This window comes from Mesoplodon densirostris, chromosome 5 (assembly GCF_025265405.1).
Source record: "Mesoplodon densirostris isolate mMesDen1 chromosome 5, mMesDen1 primary haplotype, whole genome shotgun sequence".
Taxonomy (NCBI): Eukaryota; Metazoa; Chordata; class Mammalia; order Artiodactyla; family Ziphiidae; genus Mesoplodon; species Mesoplodon densirostris.
This window is the reverse complement of record NC_082665.1, coordinates 77,324,391-77,342,877: the sequence shown is the minus strand read 5'-3', so window position 1 is coordinate 77,342,877 and position 18,487 is coordinate 77,324,391. Positions and strand designations below refer to the sequence as shown.

At 38.4% G+C, this 18,487-nt stretch overlaps 1 protein-coding gene across 1 annotated transcript in view; it reads left to right on the top strand.

The window, feature by feature from the left end:
• NEK11 (NIMA related kinase 11) overlaps positions 1–18,487 on the top strand; it is a 283,846-nt gene that overhangs the window by 77,161 nt on the left and 188,198 nt on the right.

Here is an 18,487-nt window from a genome sequence, read left to right as displayed (position 1 = left end):
GCCATTTACTTACTACGTCCACTCACTTTATCCCTTTTAAATATTAATTATTCTGTGAGCAGTGTAAAAGAAGGTCATTTGGATTAGAAACTTGATATATTCCATTAAATTGATTTCAAAAATTCTCTTTATTCATAGATTAACTGGTTGGTTTGGATTTTTTCTTCTTGAACCATGAGGGAAAGTTCCTAATGTATCACAAACATTAAATTTTGATATGTTTCTGCTAGTCTATTACATAAAGCATTTGTAATTCTAAACACTGTGCTTTATTTTTTTTTTTTTTAGGGTTAACTTCCACCTCTGTGGGGAATATATAGCTTACCTTTATTTTTTGTCTTCTTGTTGCTTTTAAGAATTTTTACTAAAGATATTAGCTTTAAGGATCAACTTAAATTAAAAAAATTCTGGGTTTTCAGTGACAGATACATTTGAGATTTCTCAGCTTCTTTGAGCTCTGTTCCAAAGGAATTTCTCCTTCTTCATTGGGGAATCAGTTTAAATCTCAGTGCAAGAAGCCATGTGGAAAATTGTATTCTGTTGATAGCAATAGATCCTAATTGGGGAAAATTTCCTTTCCTTTGAAGAAGAATTTTATATAATTTTTCAACTTGATAAGGGTTGAAAGGACAATTTAGCTGAGAACTTGTTAATTAAGTAAATAATTATTGTATGCAAATCAACTTAAGTAGTTCTGAGCTTTCAAAGATGAGCCGTGTGAAATATTGTGCCTGCTTCATTCTTCTCAAGAAGATAAAGTAGAAAATTACCTTTTCTCTGGTTAGGGAAAAATAAGCACAGCAGGGGTTATGCGTTGGGATTTTCAACAAGGTCATTACTCCTGTTCTTGCTCTGGTCCCTCCCAAGTGGGAGAGAACACTGTCACTATTAGGTCTGGCTGGGGCAGATCCCTATCCATCCTGCCCCTTCAATCACTCTTGGGATTACACATTTCTAGGTTCTTCAGTTTTTTTTTTTCATCGTTAACTAGTTTCTTCCCTGGTGGTCTTTTCCAATTCACCTATCATCTTTTCTCAATCACGACGTTCCCTGATTCCCTCCAAAAACAAAAACAAAAACAAAAACCAGACAAAACCCACAAAAGTATGTTCAGATGAATGAGTTTCTTTAAACTTTGCTTTATTGAACATCTACTATTTGCCCATGGCTGTTCAACAGCCCTTAACATATAAAATCAAAAGTGATAGGATTCCTGACCCTTAGGAAAAATCTTCTTGCTCTTTTTGGTGTACCTTTCTCCAGTTAGAGAAAAACTAGTCTTGGGCTTTGGATTGAATTTGAGTTAACATACCTAAATCTCTCTTCACACTTATTTTTTATTATTATTATGGACATTTAAAAATAGATTTAAATATAAAATGTCTTCATGATTAAGTTTACATGGTATCTCAGGAAGATGTTACATCATGTCATTTGAATGAAGAGTAAATTAATTTTATGAAGCTCATCATTTAAGTCCTTGGTATTACGTATAGCAAGAAAGCTGACTCCTTTTGACAGGTGTCTATATTTGCTTGCCAAATCGGATGGACGTCACCTAGAAAACCAAGGCAAAGGAGCCCACAGAGAGGAGGACGTAGAGTCTTTTCTTTCAGTTGTGTCTGTCTTACTTCTTAAAAAAAAAACCAAAAACTTAAAACAAAAAACTGTTCCTAGTATTGCATGAAGAATCATAGGAATATCAGACAGTATTGCTATAATGTTTTAGGCTTACAAAAATGATATCTGACTCAGGCAAAACTTAAAAAAGCCAACACCTCCCAAATATAGAAATGCAGGGGAATTTTAATATATTTTTGCAAGCATTAGGTCAGCTCTCCTTGTAGAGATTACCAACTACTCAGCAAGTTCTAGGCAAGGATTTATCATCATCGTGACCCCAAATAATGACCTTATTATGAATTTAGTAATTACCTTGGTTGTATCCAAATCAAAATGGGTTTATCTGGTAATGAAATGTCTACTGTTGAACCTAAAGTGGAAAGAATAACAGAGAAATATAAATTATAGTGGCAGATATATAAGTGTAGTGAGTCATCTTTCGGAGACACTCTTAGAAAATTTAGACTGAATGGGGTTGAGAATTTTTCCACTGAATCTCAGTGTGTAGCACCTGTTTACTGTGGAATATTGTCTTAGGATTGGAAACACTTATGAATAATTGACAGGTGTTTTGCTTTAGCATTAATGGCTGTACATATTTATTTATAATGCTTAAAGAAGAAGAATTGTTATAATACTAACTATATTTTCATCTGTTAATGCTTGCCCATATGTAACCTTGTCCTCCTCCTTCAACCTGCTTAAAGCTTTTGGGATTCATTTATTTACAGCAATCAAGTACAGGAAGTCCCTTTCTTAAAAGTGGGTTAGGTTCTCAAAGTTTGTAAACAATTATTTGGAAAGTTAGGATAATTAGGTTCACTGAGGAAAATACTTTGAACATGGCTGATTTGTATAAGCTATTGCTGAACATTTTTTCCCCCCACAGGAAAAGTATAATATATGAGTTGGGTTCCTAGACTAGTTCTTTAAATTGGTTTAAACTATGAATAGTTAGAACTTATTACTTTTGTAAGAGAAACAAATAAAGGACAATGACAATATTATTGGAATAATGGTACTGTAATTAAGCAGAAAGGAAACAGACTATTCATTGTTGGCCTTATTTGTCATGTTGTGAGAGGTCACCAGATGGCCATACATTCTTTGGGTGATTTAAGTGGAGTTAATGGTGGTGGGGAAAGTATAATGGGATGCTCTCAAAGTTTTGTTCAGGGGTCTGGTATGGTAGTTGGCTGGGTAGGGGACACTGGAGGAGTCTAGTTCACACCCAACATTGGAGTCAGGGTGTAGTGACCTTGGACGGAAATGTTAGACAAGGCTTAGCTTCAGGTGGAAGAAAACAAAGAGGAACCAGCACCTGCCTGGTCTGCCAGGGCTAAGAAAGTATCCTCACAGAAGAGCATTCCCAGGGTAGACAGGGTAAGGGGGTAGAGAGGAAAACAAACCTGTTTTCTGGTGAAGGATTTAGGAAAAGGGAGAAACAGGCCAACCTGACAGCAGGTTCTGTAACTAATGTGGGACCTCAAGTAGCTGGCAGCCAGGATCCCCATCAGCTGCCCCTCGGTGAAACAAGTTCTCACCTGCCCATGTTCTGGGCATTTCTTCACGTTCCTGGGGAGTGAGCCTTCTTGGGGAGTGAGCACTGGCATCATTATTTTCACTCAGCAGAAGCTGAGGTAGGGAAACACTTAAGTCAGTGGCAGTAAATTTGAGTATTAATATATTTTTTTCAATGATGAGCATGAAATGATTGATACAAACTCTGCAGATAATGTTAGCCTGGCCTGCTGGATTTTTAAAAGGGTATCATAATACAACAGCAGCAAAAGAACCAGGAATAGCTACCCTCTGTGGAGTGCTTACTCCATGATTGACATTTAATGTGCTAAATTCTTCATGTACTTATCTAAGTTTATTTGTTACTCCAAAAAAAAACACACTATGTATAATTTTATAACTTTCTTTTTTCATTTAGCAAAATAGAACATTGCTATGTAGCAAGAAAATATATATACATATCATCTAAATATTTGCATAGTATTCTATTCCTGGACACAATAGTTTATTCAACCAAGACCTTAATGTTTTCTCTGAAGATTTCTCTTTGTCTTTCAGCATTTTTACCTGATGTATCTAGGTGTGGATTTGCATTTATCCTACCTGGGGTTAGTTGAGATTCTTGGACATGTAAATTAACATATTTCATCAAACTTGATCAGACTTGGGAGGCTTTCAGCCCTTCTTTTCTTGAGTATTTTTTTCTCCTATTTTCCCTCTTTCCTATCTTTCTGGTTTTCCCACTGTGTGTATGCTGGTGTGTTTTCTGGTTTCCCACATGCTCTGATGCAATGATCATTTTTCTTCATTTTTCTCTCTGTTCTTCAGATTGCATAATATCTGTCAGCCTATCTTCAAGTTCACTGATTCTTTCTTCTGCTAGTTAAAATCTACTGTTGAGCCCCTCTGAGGAACTTTTTGTTTAAGTTATTGTACTTTTCAACTCCAGAATTTCTATTTGATTTTTTAAATAATTTCTCTCTGTTTACTGATATTCTCCATTTGATGTGACCTTTTATCATACTTTACTTCTTTAAGTAGTTTCCTTTAGTTCATTGAACATATTTAAAATGACTGCTTGGAAATCCTTTTCTGTTAAATCTGACATCTGAGCTCTCTCAGTTAGTTTATGTTGCCTGCTGTTTTCCCCCACGTATCGATCATTCTTTCCTGTTTATTTGCGTGTCTCATAATTGGTGAAAACTGGACACTTTAGATGATATATTGGAGCAACTCTGGACACTTACTCTCCCCACTCCCCCACCTCTCTGGGGCTTGTTATTATTTGCTTGTTTATTCACCTAGTGAATAAACCCCTTTAATTTTGGTAAGACTGATTATGGCAAAATAATTACTATGTGCCTTCTGAGTCTGGGTCATAAAAGGTTGACAACGGTTCTGTCTGATTCCCTTGAGATCCTTGCTCTTGGAATTCAACTATGGTGTTGTGAGGAAGTCTGTGTAGCAGACTGGGAGTACAGTGTAGAAGGAATCAAGACCTCTGGGCTTTAGCCCTGGCTGAGCTTCTACATAATGGCCAACACCAATCAGCCAATCATGTGAGTGACTTGGAAATGGATCTTCCAGCCTCAACTGAGGTTGCCCAGCAAATGCTGTGGGGTGAAGATTCAAGACCTTCCTGTCAATTTCTGAGAGAATAGATTCATGAGCAAAATTATTGACTCTTGTTGTTTTTTTTTTTTTGCTGTACGCGGGCCTCTCACTGCTGTGGCCTCTCCCGTTGCGGAGCACAGGCTCCGGACACACAGGCTCCGCGGCCATGGCTCGCGGGCCCAGCCGCTCCGCGGCATGTGGGATCTTCCGGGATAGGGGCACGAACCCGTGTCCCCTGCATCGGCAGGCGGACTCTCAACCACTGCGCCACCAGGGAAGCCCGACTCTTGTTGTTTTAAGGCACTAAGTTTTGAGGTGCTTTATTATTTATAGTGGTGAGTAGAACAGGGCTTTGTCAGGAGGACAATAAGCAGAGTTGAGACACAGCCTGTAGTCTGGGTCTCCGTTATGACAAGCTGGCACTGTTCATTTTCTTTATTTTGAGAAGTTCAAGAAATGGCTGGAGAGGAGGCCACACTTCTTGTGCCAGGAAAGCAGTCTACTACCCTCCTTGCAAGTGCATTTGATGGATGGATCCCGAGAACCTGGGCCTCAGTTGAGAGACTGGACCAGCAGATTTTCCATGTGCCTCAGACTCTCCCACCACTCCACCTGGCTTCCCTTCTCCCGCTCATCCCAGCCCTGGACCACCTTCTGACTCCAGCACCATCTCTCCATCACTCACATAACTCAGTGGCATGTGGCAGCCAACTCAGACCAGCTCGCAAGGCTCTGCTATCCACATCTCTTCTCAACCCCACAGAAATCAATAAATGCTACAAATCAGGTTATACCTTTCCACCCAGAAAGCCAGTTTACCTCTTGCCCATGGGTTGTTCACAGAAAGAAAGAAATATCAAGACTTGTAAGTTCTTCACAGACGTAGAGAATGGACATGTGAACCTGGGGTGGAAGGGGAGGGTGGGACGAATTGGGGGATTAGGTTTGACATATATACACTACCATGTGTACAATAGATAGCTAGTGGAAACCTGCTGTAGATCATCAGGGATCTCAGTTCGGTGCTCTGTGATGACATAGATGGGTGGGATGGGGTGGGGGAGTTCCAAGAGGGAGGGGATATATGTATACATATAGCTGATTCACTTCACTGTACAGCAGAAACTAACACAACATTGTAAAGAAATTATACTCCAATTAAAAAAAAAAGATGTGTAAGTTCTGGTCTTTGTCCTCAAAAGATTGGCAGCCACAAACAAATTGTCATATGTTGTTATAGTGCAATACAAGGAGTGTGTGCATTGCTCTGGTGTGTAAAGGAGTGAGTGATTCACTTCTAGGGTGAGGGTGCAGAGCATCAGCTACAGTCTCAGAGTGTGGATAATGCTGCTTAGGACAGGGAAGGATGGAGAAAAGTTTGACAAAATGCCTTTCAGGAAGAAAGATCCAGTGCCCATCACTGAAGGTAGGGGATGCCCACTTTGGGGGGAGGGGTGGGCTGTGCAGGGAAAGAGGCTGGCCCAAAGAGCCATTTCCCCTCAGCCTTCTCCCTCACAATGGACCTCAAATGTATGTGTTTGCAGTTATATCCAAATGAGTTTATATATGTTAAAGGTGTTAATCTAGTAAATGTAAAATTTTCATAATATATCATACTTTTTGAAACTCTGTTTTGGTATTTTTTCATTTTAGAAAATACACTGAGAATTTGAAAGTAGTTGCAAGTGACTTGGGCCTTCTCTGACTCCTGAAAGCCCCTGGGAGCACTGTAATGACATGGAAGTGTAGTAATGCTCGGTGTCCTCCGACTCACTGAGGACGAAGTGTGTGTGTGTGTGTGTGTGTGTGTGTGTGTGTGTGGCAATAAATACACGAGGCTGAGGAGACAGTCAGTGTTCACGTGGTGAATGACCCATGGAGCCATGCAAAGGAGCTTGGACTTTACCTTCTGTGGGATGAGAAGCTGCTGAAAGCTGTTAAACAAGGGGATGGTATATAAGTCAGCTTTGTTGAAATAACAAAGAGCCCCAAAAATCTCAGGTACTTATAAAATGTATTTCATTTTCATGTTACATGAGGACTACACGTTACCTGAGCCTCTGTTCCAGGTTGCAAGACTGCTCTGCTCCTGCTCCAGTGCCCCAGGTCCAGGACTCAAGCTGTGTCCTGGTCTGGAATGAGCCTGCCTAGTGGTAAGACAGAGAGCAGGGGCTGTGCTATATCTGCACCTGCATGTGAAGCTTCCCCTTCATATCTCACACTAGAGACTGGGTAGATCATGTGGCCAACCCCAATATCAACAAGGAAGGAAGCCCACGCCCCAGGAGAAGGAAGGGGAAGGGATATTTGCAAAGAGTAGGCAATCTACCAGGAAAGACGGTCTTATAGTGATACCAGGCTCTGCGACAGAAAACAGACAGTAATGGGGAGAAGTCTGGTAGAGAAAAATGGGAGAAAGGCAGGCCTTCTGTTAATTTGGGGTATTCTGCTACTTCTGAGGCTCCGTCCATCTTAAAAGAGCCTCTGGAGACTATCAAAGATGATGAAAGCTGTTCACTCAAAGTGTAAATTATCTTTTTTTAAAAAAAATTTATTGGACTATAGTTGATTTACAATGTTGTGTTAGTTTCAGGTGTACAGCAAAGTGATTCAGTTATACATATACATGTATCTATTCTTTTTCAAATTCTTTTCCTATTTAGGTTGTTGCATAATATTGAGCAGAGTTCCCTGTGCTATATGGTAGGTTCTTGTTGGTTATCCATTTTAAATATAGCAGTGTGTACAAATCAATGCCAAACTCTTTAACTATCTCTCCCCAACCTTCTCCCCTGGGAAACGTGAGTTCGTTCTGTAAGTCTGTGAGTCTGTTTCTGTTTTGTAAATAAGTTCATTTGTATCTTTTTTTAAGATTCCACATATAAGCAATAACATACAATATTTCTCTTTCTTTGTCTGACTTACTTCACTCAGTATGACAATCTCTGGGTCCATCCATGTTGCTGCAAATGGCATTATTTCACTCTTTTTAATGGCTGAGTAATATTCCATTGTATATATGTACCACATCTTCTTTATCCATTCCTCTGTCGATGGACATTTAGGTTGAATCTGTGTCCTGACTATTGTAAGCAGTGCTGCAATGAACACTGGGGTGCATGTATCCTTTTGAACCATGTTTTTCTCTGGATATATGCCCAGGAGTGGGATTGCAGAATCATATGGTAGCTCTATTTTTAGTTTTTTAAGGGACCCCAATACTGTCCTCCATAGTGGCTGTACCAATTTATATTCCCACCAACAGTGTAGGAGAGTTCCCTTCTCTCCACACCCTCTCCAGCATTTACTGTTTGTGGATTTTTTGATGATAGCCATTTTGACTGGTGTGAGGTGATATCTCACTGTAGTTTTGATTTACATTTTTCTAATAATTAGCGATGTTGAACATCTTTTCATTTGCCTCTTGGCTATCTGTATGTCTTCTTTGGAGAAATATCTATTCAGGTCTTCTGCCCATTTTTTGATTGGGTTGTTTGATTTGAGGATATTAAGCCACATGAGCTGTTTGTAAATTTTGGAGACTAATCTCTTGTTGGTCACATCATTTGCAAATATTTTCTCCCATTCTTTGGGTTGTCTTTTCATTTTGTTTATGGTTTCCTTTGCTGTGCAAAACTTTTAAGTTTAATTAGGTCCCATTTGTTTATTTATTTTATTTCCATTACTCTGGGAGGTGGGTCAAAAAGATATTGCTGCAATTTATGTCAGAGAGTGTTCTGCCTATGTTTTCCTCTAAGAGTTTTATAGTGTCTTGTCTGACATTTAGGTCTTTAATCCATTTTGAACTTATTTTTGTGTATGGTGCTGAAGAATGTTCTAATTTAATTTTTTTACATGTACCTGTACAGTTTTCCCAGCACCATTTATTGAAGAGACTGTCTTTCCACCATTGTTTACTCTTGCCTCCTTTGTCATAGATTAGTTGACCATAGGAATATGGGTTTATTTCTGGGCTTTCTATCCTGTTCCACTGATCTGTATTTCTATTTTTGTGCCAGTACCATACTCTTTTGATGACTGTAGCTTTGTGGTATAGTCTGAAGCCAGGGAGCCTGATTCCTTCAGCTCCATTTTTCTTTCTCAGGATTGTTTTGACTATTCGGGGTCTTTTGTGTCTCTATACAAATTTTAAGATTTTTTGTTCTGTGAAAAATACCATTCGTAATTTGATAGGGATTGCATTGAATCTGTAGATTTCCTTGGGTAGTATAGTCATTTTGACAATATTGATTCTTCCAATCCAAGAACATGGTATATCTTTCCATTTGTTTGTGTTGTCTTCAATTTCTTTCATCAGCGTCTTATAGTTTTTGGATTACAGGTTTTTGTCTCCTTAGGTAGGTTTATTCCTAGGTATTTTATTCTTTTCGATGCAATGGCAAATGGGATTGTTTCTTGAATTTCTCTTTCTGATCTTTCATTGTTAGTGTATAGAAATACAACAGACTTCTGTGTATTAATTTTGTAACCTGCAACTTGACCAAATTCATGGATGAGTTCTAGTAGTTTTCTGGTAGTGTCTTTAGGATTTTCTATGTGTAGTATCATGTCATCTGCAAACAGTGACAGTTTTACTTCTTCTTTTCCAATTTGTATTCCTTTTATTTCTTTTTCTTCTCTGATTGCCATAGGTAGGACTTCCAAAACTATGTTGAATAAAAGTGGTGAGACTGGACATCCTTGTTTGTTCCTGATCTTAGAGAATATGCTTTCAGCTTTTCACCATTGAGTATGATGTTAGCTGTAGGTTTGTTGTATATGGCCTTTATTATGTTGAGGTAGGTTTCCTTTATGCCCACATTCTGGAGAATTTTTATCATAAATTGGTGTAGAATTTTGTCAAAAGCTTTTTCTGCATCTATTGAGATGATCATATGGTTTTTATTTTTCAGTTTGTTGGTGTGGTGTATCACAGTGATTGATTTGCAGGTATCAAAAAATCCTTGCATCTCTGAGATAAATCCCACTTGATCATGGTGTATGATCCTTTTAATGTATTGTTGATTTGCATTGCTAGTATTTTGCTGAGGATTTTTGCATCTCTATTCATCAGTGATATTGGTCTGTAATTTTCTTTTTTTGTAGTATCTTTGTCTGGTTTTGGTATCCTCATAGAATACCAAAGGTGTTGGTGGCCTCACAGAATGAGTTTGGGAATTTTCCTTCCTCTGCAATTTTTGGGAACAGTTTCAGAAAGATAGGTGTTTGCTCTTCTCTAAATGTTTGATAGAATTTGCCTATGAAGCCATCAGGTCCTGGCCTTTTGTTTGTTGGGAGTTTTAAAATCAGTTTCAGTTTCAGTGCTTGTGATTGATCTGTTCATATTTTCGATTTCTTCCTAGTTCAGTCTTGGGAGATTGTACCTTTGTAAGAATTTGTCCATTTCTCCCAGGTTGTCCCTTTTATTGGCATACAGTTGCTTGTAGTAGTCTCTTATGATCCTTTGTATTTTTATGGTGTCAGTTGTAACATCTCCTTTTTCATTTCTAATTTTACTGATTTAAGTCCTCTCCTATTTTTCTTGATGAGTCTGGCTAAAGGTTTATCAACTTTGTTTATCTCTTCAGAGAACCAGCTTTTAGTTTCATTGATCTTTGCTATTGTTTTGTCTCTTTTTCACTTATTTCTGCTCTGATCTTTATGATTTCTTTCCTTCTGCTAACTTTGGGTTTTGTTTGTTCTTCTTTCTTTAGTTGCTTTAGGTGTAAAGTTAGGTCATTTATTTGACATTTTCTTATTTCCTGAGGTAAGATTGTATTTCTATAAACTTCCCTCTTAGAACTGCTTTTGCTGCATCCCACAGGTTTTGAATCATTGTACTTTCATTTTCATTTGTCTCTAGGTATTTTTTGATTTCCTCTTTGATTTCTTCAATGGTCCATTGGTTGTTTAGTAGCATATTGTTTAGCCTCCACGTGTTTGTGTTTTCTTTTTTTTTTTTTTTTTTACAGTTTTTTTCCTTGTAGTTTATTTCTAATCTCATGGCATTGTGGTTAGAAAAGATGCTTGATATGATTTCAATTTTCTTAAATTTACTGAGGCTTGCTTTTTGGCCCAGCATGTGGTCAATACTGGAGATTGTTCCATGTGCAAATGAGAAGAATTTGTATTCTGCTGCTTTTGGATGGATTGCTGTATAAATATCAATTAAGTTCATCTGATCTAATGTGTCATTTAAGTTCTGTGTTTCCTTATTGATTTTCTCTCTGGATGATCTGTCCATTGATGAAAGTGTGGTGTTAAAGTCCCCCACTATTTCTGTGTTACTGTTGATTTCTCCCTTTGTGGCTGTTAGCATTTGCCTTATATATTGAGGTGTTCCTATGTCGGGGCATATATATTTACATTGTTATATCTTCTTCTTGGATTGATCCCTTGCTCATTATGTAGTGTCCTTCCTTGTCTCTTGTAACAGTCTTTATTTTAAAGTCTATTTTGTCTGATATGAGTATTGCTACTCCAGGTTTCCTTTGATTTCTATTTGCATGGAATACCTTCCTCCATACCCTCACTTTCAGTCTGTGTGTGTCTCTAGGTCTGACGTTGGTCTCTTGTAGGTATCATATATATGGGTCTTGTTTTTGTATCCATTCAGCCAGTCTATGTCTTTTGGTTGGAGTATTTAATCCATATACATTTATATGTTCCTATTGCCATTTTCTTAATTGTTTTGGGTTTGTTTTTGTAGGCCTTTTTTCTTCCATTCCTCTTTTGTTTTCTTCTCTTGTGGTTTGAAGACCATCTTTAGTGTGGTTTTTGGGTTGCTTTTTCTTTTTTGTGTCTGTCTCTATTGTAGTTTTTGGGTTTGCTGTTCCCATGAGGTTTCGATATAGCAGTCTATATATGTGCAAGGTTGTTTTAAGTTGCTGGTCTCTTTCTCTGCCTAGAGAACTTCCTTTAGACATTAGCCTGTTTGGTGGTGCTGAATTCTCTTAGCTTTTGCTTGTCTGTAAAGCTTTTGATTTTTCTGTCAAATCTGAATGAGAGCCCTGCTGGGTAGAGTCTTCCCTTTCATCACTTTAAATATAATGTGCTGCTCCCTTCTGGCCTGCAGAATTTCTGCTGAGAAATCAGCTGATAACCTTATGGGAGTTCCTTTGTATGTTATTTGTCATTTTTCTCTTGTTGCTTTTAATATTTTTTCTTTGTCTTTGATTTTTGCCAATTTCATTACTATGTGTCTCAGCATGTTCCTCCTCAGGTTTATCCTGCCTGGGACTCTCTGCACTCCTGGACTTGGTTGACTGTTTCCTTTCCCATGTTAAGGAAGTTTTCAGCTATTATCTCTTCACATATTTTCTCAGGTCCATTCTCTCTCTCTTCTTGTTCTGGGATGCCTATAATGCAAATGTTGGTGCATTTAATGTTGTCCCAGAAATCTCTTAGAGTGTCTTCATTTCTTTTCATTCTTTTTTCTTTATTCTGTTCCATGGCAGTGATTTCCACCATTCTGTCTTCCAGGTCCCTTATTAATTCCTCTGTTTCAGTTATTCTACTATTGATTCTTTCTAGTATATTTTTAATTTCAGTTATTGTATTGTTCATCTCTGTTTGTCTGTTCTTTAGTTTTCTACGTCTTTGCTAAACATTCCTTACACCTTCTCAATCCTTGCTTCCATTCTTTTCCAAGATCCTGGATCATCTTCACTATCATTATTCTGAATTCTTTTCCTGGAAGGTTGCCTATCTCCACTTCACTTAGTTGTTTTTCTGGGGTTTTATCTTGTTCCTTCATCTGGGACATATTCTTCTGCCGTTTGATTCTTTCTAACTTTCTGTGATTGTGGTTTCTGTTCCACAGGCTGCAGGATTGTAGTTCTTCTTGCTTCTGCTGTCTGCCCTCTGGTGGATGAGGCTATCCAAGAGGCTTGTGCAAGCTTCCTGATGGGAGGGACTGGTGGTGGGTAGAGCTGGGTCTTGTCCCTGGTGGGCAGGGCTGTGCGCAATAAAACTTTAATCCCCTGTCTGCTTATGGATGGAGCTGTGTTCCCTCCCTGTTTCTTGTTTTGCCTGAGGTGTCCCAGCACTGGAGCCTACAGGCTGTTTTGTGGGGCTAATGGCAGCCTCCAGGAGGGCTCACACCAATGGGTACTTCCCAGAACTGCTGCTGCCAGTGTCTTTGTCCCTGCTGTGAGCTACAGCCACCTCTTGACTCTGCAGTAGACCATCTAATACTAGCAGGTAGGTTTGCTGAGCAGGTAGGCCCAGTCTCTTATGGGGTCACTGTTTTTTTTCCCTTGGTTCTGGTGTGTACAAGACTTGTGTGTGCTCTCCAAGAGTGGAGTTTCTGTTTCCCCCAGTCCTGTGGAAGTCCTGAAGTCAAATCCCACTGGCCTTCAAAGCCAGATTCTCTGGGGACTCCTCCTCCTATTGCCGGGCCCACAGGCTGGGAAGCCTGACATAGGGCTCAGAACTTTCACGCCAGTGGGAGAACTAGGGTATATTTGTTTTCCAGTTTGTGGGTAACCCACCCAGCAGGTATGGGATTTGATTTTATTGCGATTGTGCCCCTCCTACCATCTTGTTGTGGCTGCTTCTTTGTCTTTGGATGTCTTTAATGGTAGGTTCCAGCGTTTTTTTAATCAATGGTTGTTCAGCAGTTAGTTGTGACTCCAGTGTTCTTGTAAGAAGGGGTGAGCACACATGCATTCACTTTTCCTTTTAAATGCTTTTTAAAAAATTCAGTTCCTCAGACACATTAGCCATGTTTTAAGTGGTCAATGGCCACATGTGGCTAGTGGTTATTGTAGTCAGAAATTCAGAACATTTCCATCATTGCAGAAAGTTCTACTGGATAGTCCTGAGCTATTCTGCTCCAGCCCCTTCAGGCCTTACCCTAAGGTTTTCTTGCATTCACCCTGCTTTTGGATTGGGCAGAACTCCTATGAGTTTTGGCTGCTGTTCTTAGATTGGCCCCCTGTGCTTTTCAGTGAGTACCTGTTGACTCTTTTGAGGGTCTTCTACTGTTGGGTCTTCCAATCACTCCATTGACTCTCTCTGCTTCTTCTCACACAGTTGCTGATATTGTGCAGGTCACGTGGCAATTGTGGTTTGTCTCCATGTACTTGTACCTTGAGATTCAAGGAGACACACTGTCACCTAACTTTGTTGAAAATGTTGGCCCTGGTTTATAGTTTTTCTATCTAGCTGTTCTGTTTTACATGGGGATTCAAGGAAGATACAGAAACTATGCTCCATTGTAACCACCATTTCCCCCCAAATACTCAAAATCAGCATTCTAACAAATTCCTTGGGAGATTTGTTGTATGCATATTAAAGCTTGGGAAGAACTGATAGAGGTTCTGGGATGTGATGGGCCCTTAATAAACATTAGTTATTAACATAATATGCTTCTTAAAATTTGTTCAAGCAGCTCAGTGTTGTTTATCATATCTAGACTGAGTTTATGTTGATATTCAACATTACCACGGTAAAGACTTTTATTTAGGGTAACACGCACTAAAGCAAAACCTGCTAGTCTTTGTATTAAATTTCTATTACTCTATTTATTCGCCTGCATGAATTATGTATACTCTTTTCTAGATGGATATGTTAGGATTACATCAAGTAAAAATATTATCTAGAAGCTCAATAAAATTTCCCTAACCAGAGTCATGCACCACTGTGTGGTAGGTTTCTCTTTGCAGAGTCAGGGCAGATTTCAAAGGGTAAATTTAGTTACCTTGAGACAAGACAAAATCGGAGTTAAATTTGCAATTCATTAGCAATCTGTGCTTCAGAAATCCGCTGGGCAGCTCTGGTGGACTTTGACAGATGGCAAGTTTATGGAATTCAGGTATAATTTGCTTCGTTCACACCTGATCCCAGCTTTCCCTTTCACTGCCACATTCACCCCCTCAGGGATTTATTTGCTTACTTCTTCACAGTTGGCTCTATTTTGGAAAAAGAAAGGAATGCAAATTACAGACTTCTAAGTTAAATATACCTCTTGTTTTTTTCAATTCGTCTCCCCGCCCCCCACCCTCCCCTGCTCTTGCATTGCCATATTTAAGACCTGGGAGTCAAACAAGAGAAAAGTCTTCAAAAAGAATAGAACTGATGAGCTTGAGATAATGTAATCATTCCCATGTAGAAATGCCTGGCTGGAAACTGGAGAAAATAAAAACATAGAGATACAGATACACAGACATATAGTTATTAGAATAAAAAGTATACATAGAAAATAGATTGTAAAACTGGTACAGGATAATCAAAAAATCTTTTTCCCCAAGTGTCATGGTAGTTTCTACAATCAGATTGTCTCATATTTCAGTTACTGGCTCCCATGCCAGGCATGTGCACTGGGACCATAGCAGGTCCCTTTCCACAAGTTACTGGGTAATAAATGAAGTCTTCTCCATGTGCTCCAGCCCAGCAAATATCAGTAGATCAAAATAAAATAGGTAAATGGAAAGCAGCATGCCTTCAGTGTAGCTGAGAGGATTTCCAAAAAAGAATAGTTTTGCATCAAAATTGATTACTGAGTTGTCCTCTAGATCTAATTGTTCTATAGTCTGTCTAGCCAGATAATTCCACATCTTTTATAATCCTCAATACATTCATCAAGTATGACTCAGGTAGAGTTATGTCTCCATAAAACCAGGGTTTGACTTTGTGATCAACTCACTGTGCCTTAATAGACAACTAACCCTCTTTCCCTGCCAAGCAACAGAAAAGCAAAGACCAAACTTGCCTGCCTTCCTTTCCTTCTGCCCCAGAACATCTAGTTGTCTGTGTTTTCTATATTTGCCAGGGTCTGATACCCTGCATGGCTTGTCTAAAGCCCCAGGGATCTTTGATGGTGGATTATGGTTCCAGATGGGACCTGAAATCAGGGAAGTCAGCCCCTGCCTGAAAGGCTTCTCTCAGGGCTAGTCAAGATTTCCTACTGAAGGACATCCTTAAGGACCTGAAATGCTCTGATTGGTATAGCACTGAAAGTCAGGATAGCATAGAGTTTCTGTCTCTAGAGTCAGACAGCCTGTGTTGCTGTACTAGCCCTACCACCCACTCAGTATGGAACCTTGAACAATTTACCCAGTTTTAGGGTTTCCTCATCTGGAAAATGGGAATGATAATAATAGTTCCTACTTCATTAGGACTGTTGTGAGGATGATTAAATAAGTTTGAGTATGTAAGGAACATAGAACATGGTGCCTGGCTTATAGTAAATACCATCATTAAAATTTCATTAAAATTTCAGCTATCATTTTCATTATTATCATCCTTGTTATTGTTGCCATTTGTATTATGGGTGGAAACAATATAAAAGTCTGCTCCCAAGACAGCTCAAAGTGTCCTGGGTCAGGGATCATTGCTCTCATCTAACCGTTCAGACCTGTCAGAGCCAGGAGAGATTGTCTGGCTTTGTTCTGCTTCAACCCAAGTCCTGAAGAAGACTCAGAGCCCACAAGGCTGAGTGGCATCCTCAGAAGAGTATGTGTGGGTGCCTGGATAGCCTCTACCTCTTGGACCTAAGAATTTAATTTATTTTTTTTTTCAGTGTTCAAATTATTACCTATACAATAGATTATATAGCAGGGGGTAGTCAATATAAATTTTTTAGAAAACATTTTTAAGAAATATTGAATGAGAACTAGTACCAGTATCAAACAAGCTGATCTAACATGGCACCTTTCCAGGCAAAGTCCTTCCCGCTCTCTGAGCTTTGGTTTCTCATCAATACAGTGAGAGTTCGGAATTAGCAAATCTTGAGAGTCCCTTGTAGCTCTATATTGTGTCAGTATAAGAAAACTTCTTGAAGTTAGAATTAGACTCTTCTCTGGGGAAATAAGAAGTATATTGGGGCAGTTCACAGCACACCAATATTTTACACATACCCACACAGGTAAAAGTATTTGGTTCAATCTGATGATTATATTAGTGTATAGCCCTACCCTTTCTTCTTTTCAAGAAAACTTTTTCAATAGCCTAACAGGTACTGACTTGATAATTGCCTTTTTCATTTTAGCCATTCTGATGACTGTGCACTGTGGTTTTAGTTTTCATTTCTCTAATGACTAATAATGTTAAACATCTCATGATTTGGGGCCATTTAGTGTCTCTTCAAATCTTTTGTCTATTTTTCTCTTGGATTCTCTCCTTTTTCTTATTGATTTGTAGAAGATTGATTGTTTGATTTATGGAATTTTTTGGATACCAGTCTTGGATGGATATTTGAATTGCAAATATCTTTTCCCACTCTGTATCTTCATTTTTACTTTCCAAATGGTGTTTTTATGTGAACAGAAGTTTATAATTTTAATGAAGTCCATCTTATCAGTCCCTAACTTTATTGTTAGTGCTTTTTGCATTTTATTTAAAAAATCTTTGCTTATGCCAAGATCAGGAAGACATTTACCTGTTTTCTCTTAAAAATTTTATGATTTTATCTTTCAGTTAGATCCACCTATAATTGATTTTTGTGCATGTGTATGATGTGAGACATGAGTCAATATACAATATTTTCCATATGGATATTCAATTGGCTTAGCATAATTTATTAAAAAGATCATCTTTTCCTCTACCACAGTGCAGTCATCTTTGCATTAGTCAAGTGATTGAATATATGCAGATCTGTTTTTGAGCCCTCTATTTTTTTCCACTGGTCTATTTTTTCTTCCTTGCCAATATCATACTTTCGTAAGAAATGAAACTTCATAATAAATCTTGCTGTTTGGTAATACAAGACCTCCAAATTTGTTCTTCTTCAGTTGCCTTGGCTACACTTGTTCCTTTGCATTTCCATGTAAATTTTAGAATCAGCTTGTCAACTCCCACAAAAAAATGTGCTAGGATTTGAATCGATATTGCACTAGGTCATTCTTGGAAAAATGGACATCTTCATAAATTGAATCTTCCAATCCAAGAGTGTGGATCTATCCCTCCCTATTTTTTTTTTTTTTTTTTTTTTAGATCTTCTTTAATTTCTCTTGGCAGTGTACTGAGGTTACAGTGTAGGGTCTTGCACATCTTATGTGTGATTTATTCTTATGTATTTGACATTTTGTGATGTTAATGTAAATGACATTTAAAATTTTGTTTTTAAAATGTGTTTACTGCAGGCTTATAGAAATGACCTTTGTATCTAACAATGGCTAAATTCGATTATTAATTCTAATAGTTTGTAGTGTCTTTTGACTTTTTAAATGTATACAATCATGTTGAAATGCTTAATGACAGTTTTTCTTCTTTTTTAATCTTCACATACCACTTTTTTATGTTCCCTTTTCTATCCTTTCTTGCTTTTTAAAATTATTATTTTTTAATTTTAAAAATAAATTTATTTATTTATTTTTGGCTGTGTTGGGTCTTCATTGTTGCTCACAGGCCTTCTCTAGTTGTGGCGAGCGGGGGCTACTCTTTGGTGCGCAGGCTTCTCATTACGGTGGCTTCACTTGTTGTGGAGCATGGGCTCTAGGCACATGGACTTCAGTAGCTGTGGCACACAGGCTCAGTAGTTGTGGCTCGCAGGCTCTAGAGCACAGGCTCAGTAGTTGTGGCGCACAGGCATTAGTTGCTCTGTGACATGTGGGATCTTCCTGGACCAGGGCTTGAATCCATGTCCCCTGCATTGGCAGGTGGATTCTTAACCACTCACCCCTAGGGAAGTCCCTCTTGCTTTTTTTTTAATTTGAATTTTGTTGTTTGATATTTTTTCCCTCTAGTAACTTGTTAGTTTTATGCTTTTCAGTTATACCTTATTTTA